Source organism: Mesoplodon mirus (genome assembly GCF_964341445.2).
Source record: "Mesoplodon mirus genome assembly, chromosome: 3".
Taxonomy (NCBI): domain Eukaryota; kingdom Metazoa; phylum Chordata; class Mammalia; order Artiodactyla; family Ziphiidae; genus Mesoplodon; species Mesoplodon mirus.
Window position 1 is genome coordinate 120,392,119 of NC_138978.1, and position 13,090 is coordinate 120,405,208.

At 51.5% G+C, this 13,090-nt stretch overlaps 1 long non-coding RNA gene across 1 annotated transcript; it reads left to right on the forward strand.

The window, feature by feature from the left end:
* Positions 1-3,117: 3,117 nt before the first annotated feature.
* LOC309800754 lies at positions 3,118-4,901 on the forward strand. Its single transcript, XR_014293500.1, has 3 exons — positions 3,118-3,154; positions 3,730-3,850; positions 4,185-4,901. It is a non-coding gene; the product is annotated as an uncharacterized lncRNA (long non-coding RNA).
* The last annotated feature ends 8,189 nt before the right edge of the window (positions 4,902-13,090 follow it).

Below are 13,090 nucleotides of genomic sequence, written 5' to 3' on the forward strand. Positions count from 1 at the left end.
TATCTGATTTTCTCACTGTCTGCCCTGCAACTTAGATGAGAGTCTTCTTAGGCATTGCCAAAGAGGCTCTCTGACTTTCGTGGTATGCCTTGAGTTGTTAGTTGGTTGACCTGAGCCTATAATTTTCTTTTTTTTGAAGGCTTCCAAAGCAATTAAAAGCCAGCCAATCCTTATAATTACCATTGCCCCCATGCCATTAAAGGGTAAAAGCTAACACAAATGCCAACACTTCACCTTTTACCACATCCCAGTCCACCACGGGTGAGAATCTTAGTTATTTGATGCTAAAATACACCAGGAATTACCAACAATGGAATCCTTTTTGCCATCTGACTAAAAAGTGATCCGGGGCTTCCCTGGTGGCGCAGTGGTTGAGAGTCTGCCTGCCGATGCAGGGGACATGGGTTCGTGCCCCGGTCCGGGAAGATCCCACGTGCCGTGGAGCGGCTGGGCCTGTGAGCCATGGCCGCTGAGCCTGCGTGCCCGGAGCCTGTGCCCCGCCACGGGAGAGGCCACAACAGTGAGAGGCCCGCGTACCGCAAAAAAAAAAAAAAAAAAAAAAAAGTGATCCGGCTCCAAAATCCCATCCTGATAGTCTTCATTCTAGTCTGGAACCAGTTGTTTTAGCCTGTTTCCCCCAAAAGCAAAGCCTGAATCAAGTGTTTTCACGCAGGTAGTTTATTTGGGAATGCGATCCAGAGAGAAGTTATGCAGAACAAGCGGAGTGGACAGGGAAGAAGGGAAAGATGATATAAAGATGCATCATTCAGTTGGCCACCACTACAGGTGACTCATGCTCAATCCCACAGGACCTTCTGAGGAGCCTCATGAAATGGATCTCAAAACCATTTCTGAGAAATGAAATGAAATGAAAAGAGGTAATGAAGAGGGGAAATGTATCTATTGGCTCCTGACCCCTGCTGGACAAGAGTGCCCCACTATTGTTAACTCCCTGTCTTAATCAGTCTAGGATGCTATAACAAAGTACCATAGTGGTGATCATTTTGTAATGTATAAAGATACCGAGGGAATTCCCTGGCCGTCCAGTGGTTAGGACTCCACGCTCTCAGTGCCGAGGGCCTGGGTTCCATCCGTGGTCAGGGTACTAAGATCCCGCAAGTCACACAGCATGGTCAAAAAATTAAAACAAAATAAAATACAAATCGAATCACTATGTTGTACACCTGAAACTAATATAATATTGTAAGTCAGTTATACTTCAATAAACAAACAAAAAACAGAAAAACAAAGTACCATGTACTGAGTGGCTTACAAAAAACAAATTTAATCTCATAGTTCTGGAGGCTGGAAGTCTAAGATCAGGGTGCCAGCCTGGTCGAGTTCTGGTGAGGGTCCTCTTCCAACTTCTTGTATCCTCACATGGTGAAAAGAGGGTGAGAGAGTTCTCTGGGGTCCCCCCTTTTTTTTTTGCGGTATGCAGGCCTCTCACTGTTGTGGCCCCTCCCATTGCGGAGCACAGGCTCTGGACGTGCAGGCTCAGCGGCCATGGCTCACGGGCCCAGCCACTCCGCGGCACGTGGGATCTTCCCGGACCGGGGCACGAACCCGTGTCCCCTGCATCGGCAGGCGGAGTCTCAACCACTGCACCACCAGGGAAGCCCTGGGGTCCCTTTTTAAGAGCACTAATCCCGTTCACGGGGACTCCACCCTCATGACCTAATCAACTCCCAATGTCCCACCTCCTAATACCATCACACTGATGGGGTAGAGTTTAGAGTTTCAGTTTCAACTTAGAGTTTCAGTTTCAGTTTAGAATTTTGGGAGGCTACATTCAGTCCCTAGCACCCCCATGCTTCCAGTTTACACATGCATAAGTGTTTGTAGGTTCTTGCAAAGAAGCCCCAGGGCAATAAATGGGAGGGGTGGCACAGATTCCAAGGAGAGACACTGACAGGTTGTACCTGCACTTAGCTGGTTGAAGCTTGTATGAAACTGTCACTGCAGCATTAGCTGGAGCAAGAGGTAGGGTCCAGAGAATTTACAGAATAGTTGCCTGTTATAACACGTGATAGTGCCTTTGGAACATCCTCATGACAGTGTTTCAGAGGGAATTGCAGGGAGGGGTATGGGAGAAGGAAAATGGCTGGTGTGCCTGAGTGGCATTCCCCCAGTGTCCTTCTCCTCCTGGCTTTCCCCTCAATGGGGCTGAGATTTCACTAACTACTGTTCCTCTTCCTTCTTACCTGACTGTGTATCCTAGAGATACTAGATTTTGCCATTACTTCCTCTCCAGGGCTTGATTCCTTTTTGGGTTCTGGGGCCTTTCTAATTGGTCTGAGGCCAAGAGAAAGGCCCGGAGAAAAATCTTTAAGAGGAGCCTGGGTCCCTCCTCCTCTTCTACACTGGGGCAGAGGGGGTGGGGTGGAATTGACTGATGGAAACCCTGGGATCCTCACAGCCTTCTAGTCTCATCCAGAACCTCCAGCGCAGAGTGCTAAACTACCTCCCTGCAAATAAGCCCTCTGCTGTGGGCTTCCTCTGACACAGGGTTTTGGTTTTCCCTTCCCTTTACCACTGACACATTGGCATTTTTCCACTGAATGAACAGTGGTGCCCAGACTGACATCTTCTGCTCAATCCTGCTTTGCCACCACTTTCTTCTCTGGGTGAGCTGGGCCAACTCTTGCCCGGCAGGTCCTTCCCTCTGTGTACTGACACTGACTCCTGGGGATGGGATGAAAACCAAGGGAATGGCAGGGTCCCATAAGTGAAGACCTCATAAAGCAGGCAGTAGGATCCTAAGGACTCAAGTAGTAGATTTTCTGAGACAGGAGGTGATGGGTGCATCTGATTCAAGGACTACTGTTTGCTGCCAAACTGAACACTTGCTGAAAAAGTCTGAAGATGGGTAGTTTTTGTTTTGGATTTTTCACGAAGTGCGACACTAACAAAGAAGTGAAACCATTCTGTGTTCTCAAGTTTGACTGGTTTGACTGGTTTGTTCTTTAAGCAGGTTAAACCGTGAACACACATCCTTGGTGAAGAGGGTAAGCCATTATCGACCTTTGTTTCCCTGAGGTTCTGAGACTCTTAGAGCTAGAAAAGGCCTGAAAGTTCGTCAGCGTGCATCAGAATCACCCAGAGGGCTTGTTCCATGCAGACTGCTGGCCCCGCTCCTGGAGTTTCTGATTGGGTAGGTCTGGGGCAGATCCCAAGAGCTCTCCTTTCTTTCCTTCATTTATTTATTTATTTATTTATTTTTGGCTGCATTGGGTCTTTGTTGCTGTGCGCGGGCTTCCTCTAGTTGCAGAGAGCAGGGGCTACTCCTCGTTGTGGTGCACAGGCTTCTCATTGTGGTGGCTTCTCTTGCTGTGGAGCATGGGCTCTAGGCGCCCAGGCTTCAGTAATTGTGGCACGTGGGCTCAGTAGTTGTGGCGCATGGGCTTAGCTGCTCCGCAGTATGTGGGATCTTCCTGGACCAGGGATCAAACCCGTGTCCCCTGCATTGGCAGGCGGATTCTTAACCCCTGCGCCACCAGGGAATTCCCAACCTCTCCCTTCTAACAAGCTCCCTGGTGGCAGGGGGCTGATGTGCTGGTCTAGATCAGCGATCCTCAACTCTGGCTACTCATTGAAATTGTCTGGAGAGCTTTAAAAGAAAAATACTGGTGCTGAGACTCCACCCAAACCTGTTAAATCAAAGTCTCTGGGGGTGGGGGCAAGCACTGGTATTTTTTCAGAGTTTCTTCCCCAACCCAAATGATTCAGAGGGACACTGATCCAGCATCTCCGCCAGGCCAGCATGGTTCACTTGAGGGAGTGGGTGCTGCCATACGGGGTCTCTCACAATCATCTGCTGAGCCTTTTCAACTTTCCCGCAGTGGCTCTGGTGAGTGTGCTTTAGGGCCCCCTACCCCTCTATGTCTATGATTCTCCTGCCAGGAATTACCCAGCTACCTGCCCAGCTGCAGGAAGCCCAGTCTCCTTCCAGGGCAGCAGGTCTGGGTGCTAGAAGACTCTTGTACCTAAACCTGGGTCTGACTCCTACAGCTTTCTCCAAGCACTTAGTAAGCCAATTCCATGGTGAAGACAGGAACCAATAGTGCCATCCCCAGCCCCTGCAATCTCAGACCTCCATTGCCCAGATAAAGCAGCCCCCGTTCCTGTAACATCCTCCTGTGGCTTTCATCTGAACCTGCCTCTCTGTTTATTGCTCATCTCAGATGTGACAGTTCTACCTGAATCCAGAACTTCAGGTGTGTCCAGAGCTTGGAAAAATGAAGATCAGAAGGGGAGATTCAGAACCCTGGAGGAGTTCTCTGGGAGCATTTCCCCAAGCCACTCCTCTATCCCACTGGCCCAGCTTCTCCCTTCCTGAACTCAGGATCTTCTGGGTTTTGTCATCTGATATTTGCAAACCACTTGGCAGGAGTTTGATGCCATCAGACCACCAGTTTCAAGTAGTGACACATTTTTTTATTATTATTATTATTTGGCCACGTGGCGTGGCTTTCGGGATCTTAGTTCCCCAACCTGGGATTGAACCGGGCCACGGCAGTGAAAGGGCTGACTCCTAACCGCTAGACCACCAGGGAATTCCCAGTAGTGACACATTTTAAAACAATACAGTTAGGGCTTCCCTGGTGGCGCAGTGGTTGAGAGTCCGCCTGCCGATGCAGGGGATACGGGTTCGTGTCCCGGTCCGGGAAGATCCCACATGCCGCGGAGCGGCTGGGCCCGTGAGCCATGGCCGCTGAGCCTGTGCGTCCGGAGCCTGTGCTCCGTAACGGGAGAGGCCACAACACTGAGAGGCCCGTGTACCGCAAAAAATAAAAAAATAAAAAAAAAATAAAATAAAATAAAACAATACAGTTAAAAAGAACTTTAGTGAGTTTCACATTAGTGAAGAATCAGGGGTTTTTTGTTCCTGTTCTTGACAGCTTTTCCTGTTGCTGTATGACCAACGCATAGAATAGTGCCTGGCACATAGCTGGCTCTCAGTAGCCATTTGCTGCATATTTAAATGGCTGATAAAATGAAATACTTAAATAGATAAATATTTATTGAATGAGTCAGTGGGAAGGATAATATCGTTTACAAACTGATCTGGCTAAGAAGATAGGACAGTGAAGAGCACACTGAGAGCCAGCCAGGGAGCCTAGCCCAGCCAACAGGGCGGGGTCTCCCTCTTTCCTGTCCACCATCGCTGCCCACGCCCACGAAGATGGAGGGGTGCGGCCTGCCCCCTCCATGGGAGCTAACCTGCTACCGGCTTGAGCTGTGAGTGCTGGAGCTGCAAGCCTAGGGTGAAGGTGTTGTTGGCAGAGGAAGGTGGGGACCGGTGGGATGACTTAGCTCCATTGCCAGCTGACCAGCTGTCTCAGGGTGGAGGGCCTGGCAGAGGAAGCAGTAGGGAAGGGCAGGCCCTCGAGGATGGGGATCTGGAAAGGACTCCCTGCAGCGGGAAAGGACTCACCCTGGTGGAGTCAAAGTCCTGTCTCCTTTCAGCCCAACATTTCAGTCAGGAATTGGGTGTGGGGACCATGCCATGCCCAGTAGAGAGAGGGGTTGCCCTCAAGGTGGCCCAGTCCAGAGAAGGGGTGGAGGTATAAATCCCAATGGGGCATCCAGCACTCTAATTTGGGGAGCACACGACAAGGAGCCCAAAGGCAGGGAATCATACTTGAGGTGGGCCTTGAAGGTGAAGTCCTGTTTTAGTTGAAGAACAGGCACGTGGGTAAGAGCCCGAACTAATTACCCACCAGAACTAAAGTAGAGAGTCTGGAAAGCAAATCTGTCAGCCTGGAGGGAGAAACAGGCTGCATTTGGGAGGGGTCTTCTTGGTTCCCTGCTGGAGATGGGCCCGCCACCAGTGGCTCAGGTCAAAAACCTGGGTACCATCCTTGACTCGTACATTAGTCAGCTCAGGTTGCCATAACAAAACACCATAGACTGAGTGTTTCAACAACAGAGCTTTATTTTCTTACAGTTCTGGAAGCTGGAAGTCTGAGATCAGGGTGCCAGCATGATCTGTTTCTGGTGAGAGCTCTCTTCCTGACTTGCAATCAGCCACCTTCTTGCTGTTGTCCTCACTTGGCAGAGAGGGCGAGAGTGAAAGCGAGAGCAAAAGAGGTGGGGGGGAGCTCTCTGGTGTCTCTTCTTATACGGGCACTGGTCCCATCATGAGGGAGCCACTCTCATGACCTCATCTAAACCTAATTATCTTCCAAAGACCCCGTCTCCAAATACAATCACCCTGGGGGTTGGCACTTTGACGTATGACTTTAAGGGCACACAATTTGGTCCATAGCAACTCCTTTCTCTCTCACCTCGTATCCAATCCTTCGGTAAACCTTGTCAGTTCTACCTTCCAAATATTGGGCTGACCAAAAAGTTTATTTGGGTTTTTCGTAAGACGTTAAGGAAGAACCCGAACGAACTTTTGGGCCAACCCGGTACGTCCAGAATCTGACTGCTTTCTGCACCGTTACTGCTACCGTCGGCTCTTGCCTGGATTGCAGCAGTGGCGTCTGGACTGGTTATCTGCTCCCCAGGCAGCCAGAGGGATCCTATAAAATAATACATCAGGTCATATTATTTCTCTGCTCCTGATCCTTCAAATTGCTCCCCATTATGCTTACGGTAAGGTCCAAACTCCTCACCAGGGCCTTGAGCCCTCCGTGTGCTGGCCCCCGCTACCCCTCCTGCACTGCCCCATTGCTCACTGAGCTCTTGCCACACTCCTTGCTGTTCCACCTCAGGGGCAGTGCGTTTGCTGTTCCCTCTGCCTATCAGTCTGTACGATCCCCTCTCACTTCCTTCCATCCCTCCTGAGGCCTTCCCTGGCAATCCAGTCGAGCAGCACCCCTGTCACTCTATCCTCTAGCCTAGCTTTGTTTTCTTCAACAAACCTCTCATGACATCTTATATATCTATTTGTTTGTGTTTATTGTGTGTCCCCCCACTAGAACAGCAGCTCCATGAGGGCAAGGACGATGTCTATTTGTTCACTGCCAGGTCCTCAGGGTTGAAGCAGGGCCTGCTTGACCTTGCAATGCATGGCTCAATAAATAGCTACGAAATGAATAGCTGAATGGTCATGACCTTGCTTAACAGCATTAAGAGACTCAGATCCCACATTCTCCTATGTGTCTCAGGAGCTTGGTACACTGGCTGGGCTGCAGGAGGGAGATCAGAGCAGACTGCCCACGTCCCTAGATGTGCCCCAGGGAGGCTGAGTCTGATCACAGCCCAGTCTGATCGCTCTTCTGCAGCTCCTGTCAAACCTTATGGAACCATCTTACCACTTCCATCCCGGCTGCTTCAGGCCCAGGGCAGAGAAGATGTGCTTCCAACCTTTACAATTGTCCTGTCCTGGGTTGTATGTAAAGAATAGTTCTATCCAACTGCTCCCTTTCCAGAGAAGAGAGGTGTTCATCACAAAGTGTCACTCACTTTTGGGGAGGGGAGGATGGGACTGGCCTAGGAGAACAAGGGTCCAACACCAGGATGCCTGAACAACAGCTCCTGGCAGAGGGAGGTAGTAGGGCTTGAGCCAGCTTTCCTGGCTTGTCCAGGGCGGAGGGTCGTTTTGGTGGGTTTGGTGGCGGCCCAGAATCCTTAGGAGAACTGAGGAAGGGAAGCTGGGGTGGGGACGTGGCTTCTCATCTCCCCGCGCCCTTTAGCTGCTGTCACCTCCGCCTGACCCATTTCTAGATGCAATTCCACTGCACCCTAGATTCCCTCCCAGTTTTTCTCTCTATCTCTCTTTTTTTTTTTTTTTTTTTTTTTGCGGTACACGGGCCTCTCACTGTTGTGGCCTCTCCTGTTGCGGCCTCTCCTGTTGCGGAGCACAGGCTCCGGACGCGCAGGCTCAGCGGCCACGGCTTACCGGCCCAGCCGCTCCGCGGCATGTGGGATCTTCCTGGACCGGGGCACAAACCCGTGTCCCCTGCATCGGCAGGTGGACTCTCAACCACTGCACCACCAGGGAAGCCCTCTATCTCTTTTTTTTTTTTTTTTTTTTCCGCCTGTGCCACACGGATTGTGGGATCTTAGTTCCCCGACCAGGGATGGAACCCTGGCCCTCTCAGTGAGGGCTGAGTCCTAATCACTGGACAGCCAGGGAAGTCCCCCCTGGCTTTTCTCTTAAGTGGCTCCAGTCAGGCACTTGAGAGTTAACTGAACACAACTATGTTTTTAAAACTAAGGACTGGGGCTTCCCTGGCGGCGCAGTGGTTGAGAGTCCGCCTGCCGATGCAGGGGACACGGGTTCGTGCCCCGGTCCGGGAAGATCTCACATGCCGCGGAGCGGCTGGGCCTGTGAGCCATGGCCGCTGAGCCTGCGCTTCCGGAGCCTGTGCTCCGCAACGGGAGAGGCCACAACAGTGAGAGGCCCGCGTACCGCAAAAACAAACAACAAACAAACAAAAAACTAAGGACTGAGGGACTTCCCTGGCTGTGAGTGCTGATCAACCGTCACAACCATGGCTGTACTATTGAAGACGTACTACATGTCACGTGATTTGTGGACATTAATCCTCACAACAACCCCTGTGGGGTTATTACTATTCTTATCTCCACGTAACAGATGAGGAAACTGAGGTTCAAGGCATGGTAAGCAACTTCTCCAAAATCTCTTTTGGACAGAGTTGGGACTCTGACCTCTGTCCCTCTCATTCTGAGGCCACGCTCTCACCTTCTGCTCTTTGCTGTCTTTCAAAACTTGTACTGGTCAGGAATTGATCACGGACCCCCAACAGGATTGCAAGAATTGCACCATTGAAGCAGAGCTGCGGTCAGGCCTTGGGAACTGAGACTACATCTCATCCATCTTGGCATCCTGAGAACAGAGCAAGATTCTGCTCTGTTTGATGGTGATGGAGCGTGGAGGACATTCCTCCAGAATCTAGCACGTAGCGTAGCACCTGGCACATAGCAGGAATGCAAACAAAATGTATTACATGAGTGGAAAACATTTTAATTTGATATCACTACCTTCTGACAAACTTTCTTCCCAAGGTATTGTCATTTTCATTTTACAGATGAAGAAACCTTAACAAACACAAGTCATCTGATTCTGGCAGTCTTTTACATGGAAGTTATTTTGGTGAGCCTCTGGGGACAGAAAGCCATATTTGATTTTTACCATTGGCTGTATTTAAACACAACAATATTTTGTATGGTGCGACTGTGGCTGTGGTTTTTGGGAAAAAAATGAGGTCTGGGGTTTTCCACCCCCAGAAAATGGGTGCTGAGGAGTTCTCTAGTATAGCTTCTTTTTCTATTTTCATACCAGACTGTTAGACAAAAAGAAATCCCCCTGTTCCACCTTACCTGTGAAATTAGGCCAGATCTCATGGTAAGCATCACTTCCTCTGGGAAGCCTTCGCTGATCACCCCCAGCATGGATTGGGTCCCCATAGGACCTGTCTCCCCCACTATCACCTTGGCAATGCGATTGCCTGCTGATTCACCTGCATCCCCCCCAGATAGACCTCCCACCCCCACCCAGGGATATATCTCATTCCACTGAATCTCCAGCCCCTAGCACCATGTCTGGCACACAGTAGGTGCTCAATGTATGTTTGTTGAATGAATGAAGGCTCTGCCTTCTCCCAAATCTCCTCTTTTCAAGAGTTGTTGTGTCACAGGGGCTGCTGGTCTGATGGCCCTTTCTGAATATGCTTGTCCTAGGCCCCAGACTCTGCTGGTCACCTCCTCCAGCCGACGACAGGAAAACACATCAAGACTGTGTCTGCCCACTCCATCCTTTCCTGTCTCCAGAGGCACATGTGCCTATTAATATGTTGGAGTCAGCAACCCATTTGCCTTCTCTGCTCAGCCAATCAGAACAATAATAACCATATCTGTTGACTGCTTATGAAAATGCCAATGCTCTACATCAATTATTTGTAATCTTCATAACACTTCCACAAAAGGAATATTATTACGCCTGTAGATAAGGAAACTGAGACTCAAAGAGAGCTCAACAATTTCCTGAGGTCGTACAGCAAAGATGTATTGAATGAATGAAGGAATGAACAAACAAGTGTCTTACTGATTCTGGTGCTTTGCTATTTTTCTCTTTTGTTCCCCATAAACACTGGGGATAGCTTGATGGAGCAAAAGGACCCAATTGGCTTTGGGGATTCCTGAGCCAAGAAAGCAGGGAATAGGGAGGTGGTGACCCCAGTAGAGAACAGCCCCAAGCAACCCCGAGTTACTCAGTAACCCAAACCCTGCTCCCCGTGGACAGCCTGGCCAGGCTGGGCCAGGGCAAGCAGCAGACTCCAGTTCCCCTTGGCCACCCTCAAGTGCCCAGCTGGTCACAGCTGGAAACTGGAGATGGAAGGTCAAAGATTGGGCAGACCCCAGGCCAGGCAGGATGGGAGCTGGTGACAGAGTTTGGGCCCTGAGAGGAGGTCATGCGTGGAGGAAGGGGAGAGAGGTGAAGCCCCCCATTCCATCAGAGTTTTCAGGGCCAGAGAAGGGAGGAGGAAGGGCCAGAGGCCCTGACAGCACTTGGCAATCCAAAAGAAAACCATGGACTGAGATCCTCCATAGTGGGTAGTGGGCCAGGGGAGCCCTCACAGGTGTAGGCCTGCCAGGAGAGCCCTCAGAAGGGGCGGGTGGGCCAGGGAGACCCTCAAAAGGGGAGGACTGTCAGGGTCTTGCTCTCTGATGGACCAGGGGTGATACCAGATGGTACCCATTAGTTGTTAAAATACCAAGATCCTCCTATAAAGATGGTATTTAGCAGTTCCCTAAAGGTCTCCAAGTATGCCCTCAAGAGGTTGACCCAGCTATCCTGGCCCTTCCAGGGGGCTCCCTCTAGACCTCCCACAATCCAATAAATAAAGGGTTGACACCTGCCAGGTCTGGAGGCATCCAGGACCCAACCATGTTACACGTGTGACCAGAACCTCAGGTCACAGCCCCAGGACCTGGCTTAGGGTTGACACTAAGTGAATATTCGTTGAATAAATGAATGAGCAACAGAGGAGAGGGAAAATCAAAGATTCAGAGGAATTCAGAGAGACTAAGAGAGACAACAGGTGAATAGAGATGGAGGAGGCTGGAATCAGGGTGGAGGCTCCCAGAAGATGCTGGGAAGGCCCAGCTCACTCCTCTTTCTCTCTCGCGTTCTGCTGCTTTTGAAGACTCTTCCCCTTAAGGGCCTGTCCAGTCCCTGCCTGTACAACCCAGGGCAACCCCCGCTCCCAAACAGGGCTCAGGAAGCAGGCGGAACATTTGGGGCAGAAGGCTGGACCTGGGAGGATACCCCAGATGCTGAATTATCTGAGAATCATTATCCAAAGGCTGCTGACCAGACATCTTCTCCTACCCCACCTCCTCCCCCTGCCCCACCACCTGCAGAGGAGCTAGAAAACAGCCATCCTGCTGACCAAGAAGTGAGAGAGAGTCTCGGTGCCAGGGGCCACCGAAGGCCAGAGAGCCTGCTCAGCCTGGTAGAGCAGTGCTATCAGAGGCAGCTACCACCCTCCCATGCCTGCCTGGCTGGGCACCTAGAATCCAACTGTCCCCCAGAGCCCATGCTGGGCCAGAGGCTCAGGCCCCTGAGGGGAGGTAGGGAGGAGGTGAACTGGGGAGAGGGCAGAAGGGGAAGCAAGGAGGAGGGTCAGGGACTCTGTCACTCCTGTCCCTTCCAATTCCTGAGAAGGGGCAACCCCCATTCCTAGGAGGAGCCCTACCCTGCATCAGTTCTGGGCAGTGGCTGGTCCCTATGGGCCTAGGCCACATCCCCTGAGAATGGCAGCTCTTCCTTCAGGCCGGGGTCTGAGACATCTTTGCTAATACCCACAAGTCCCTCCCACACAACAACCCCCTCAGACAGCTGGGGATATGCTACGGGCAGTGTAGACAGAGGGCCTTCCCCACCACCAGCCCCACTGACCTTCACATTTTCTTCTTTGAAGCCCCTTGTGGACTCTGGGAGTCAGAACCAATAATGTGAGTGTCCTCCATCTGTTTAGAGGTCTCCAGGGACCCGGCACCCACTGGGTAGAGGCCACGTACCTCCGCCTGGCCTCAGTTCCTGAGCACCCTGAACGTGCACACGGTTTCTGCTTATGTGGGTCCCCTTCTTGAAACATCTCTTCTTTCTTCACTTACTCAGTTTCTAGGTTGTCCTTCCAGGCTGCCTGCAGACACCACCTCCCAGGAAGCAATTCTCCATCTTTGTCCCCTCCCTCATCCCCACTCCTGTGGGTTCTTCAGCCTCTCCTCTAGGCCCCCAGGGCCTCTGTGATTCCCAGGGTCACACATTTACCCCAGTGGTAATTCAGTTCTCTCCTAAGTGTCTCTCTCCCAACTGGACAGTGGCTCCTGGAGGGAGGGGTCATCTGGTTCATCTCTGAAGCCTGGTTCACAGTAAGTGCTCAATTAACAGCTGCCTCCTCGCTGTCTATCTACCAGGACCCCAGCGGATGCAAATCTTGCTTGTGTAACAAGGGTCTCTTGACTCTTAACTGAGAAGACCCTCCTGCCATATAGCTTCCCTTCTTTCCAGCTGCTGGGGCAGCCCAGACCCTCTCATATCCACACTGGACGTGCAGGGAACCCAAGTGTCAGTTGGCCCCTGCCCAGCCTGCTCGCAGGTCCAGCCTTCTGACCTAGAAGTGTGGTGGGATGCAGATGCGGGTGAGGAGGCTGAGGCTTGGGAGTGGGGTAAGGAACTCAACTGTTGAGGCTCAGACCTCCCCGGCCAGGTTAATCATCAATGCCTAGAGAGCCGGCTCTTCTTTATCTCCGTTCTCTATCGCCTTTTCAGTTGGGCAAAAGATTGAGTAATCCCTCTCTTCTCTCTTGTATTAACCCTGGAGGGGCTCGGCCAGGGAAGTCTGAGCCTATTAATAAGGCCGCCTATTCTTTGGGAAACACTCTCTAACAGCATGTTTGAGGGGGCGGGTGCCCTCCCTTCTTCCTCCCCCCCACCGCCCCCTGCGGTCCCGCAGCTGCGCCCCAGCAGGCAGAACATAGGGCGCCTTTCTAGGGTCATTTCCAAGGACATGTCCCAACCGGAACGGCGCCAGGGTCAGCTGGCCCAAAGGAAAGAGGACTTGGGGGTACGAACGCCCCATCGCCTCCCACCCCTTGCCCCACCTCA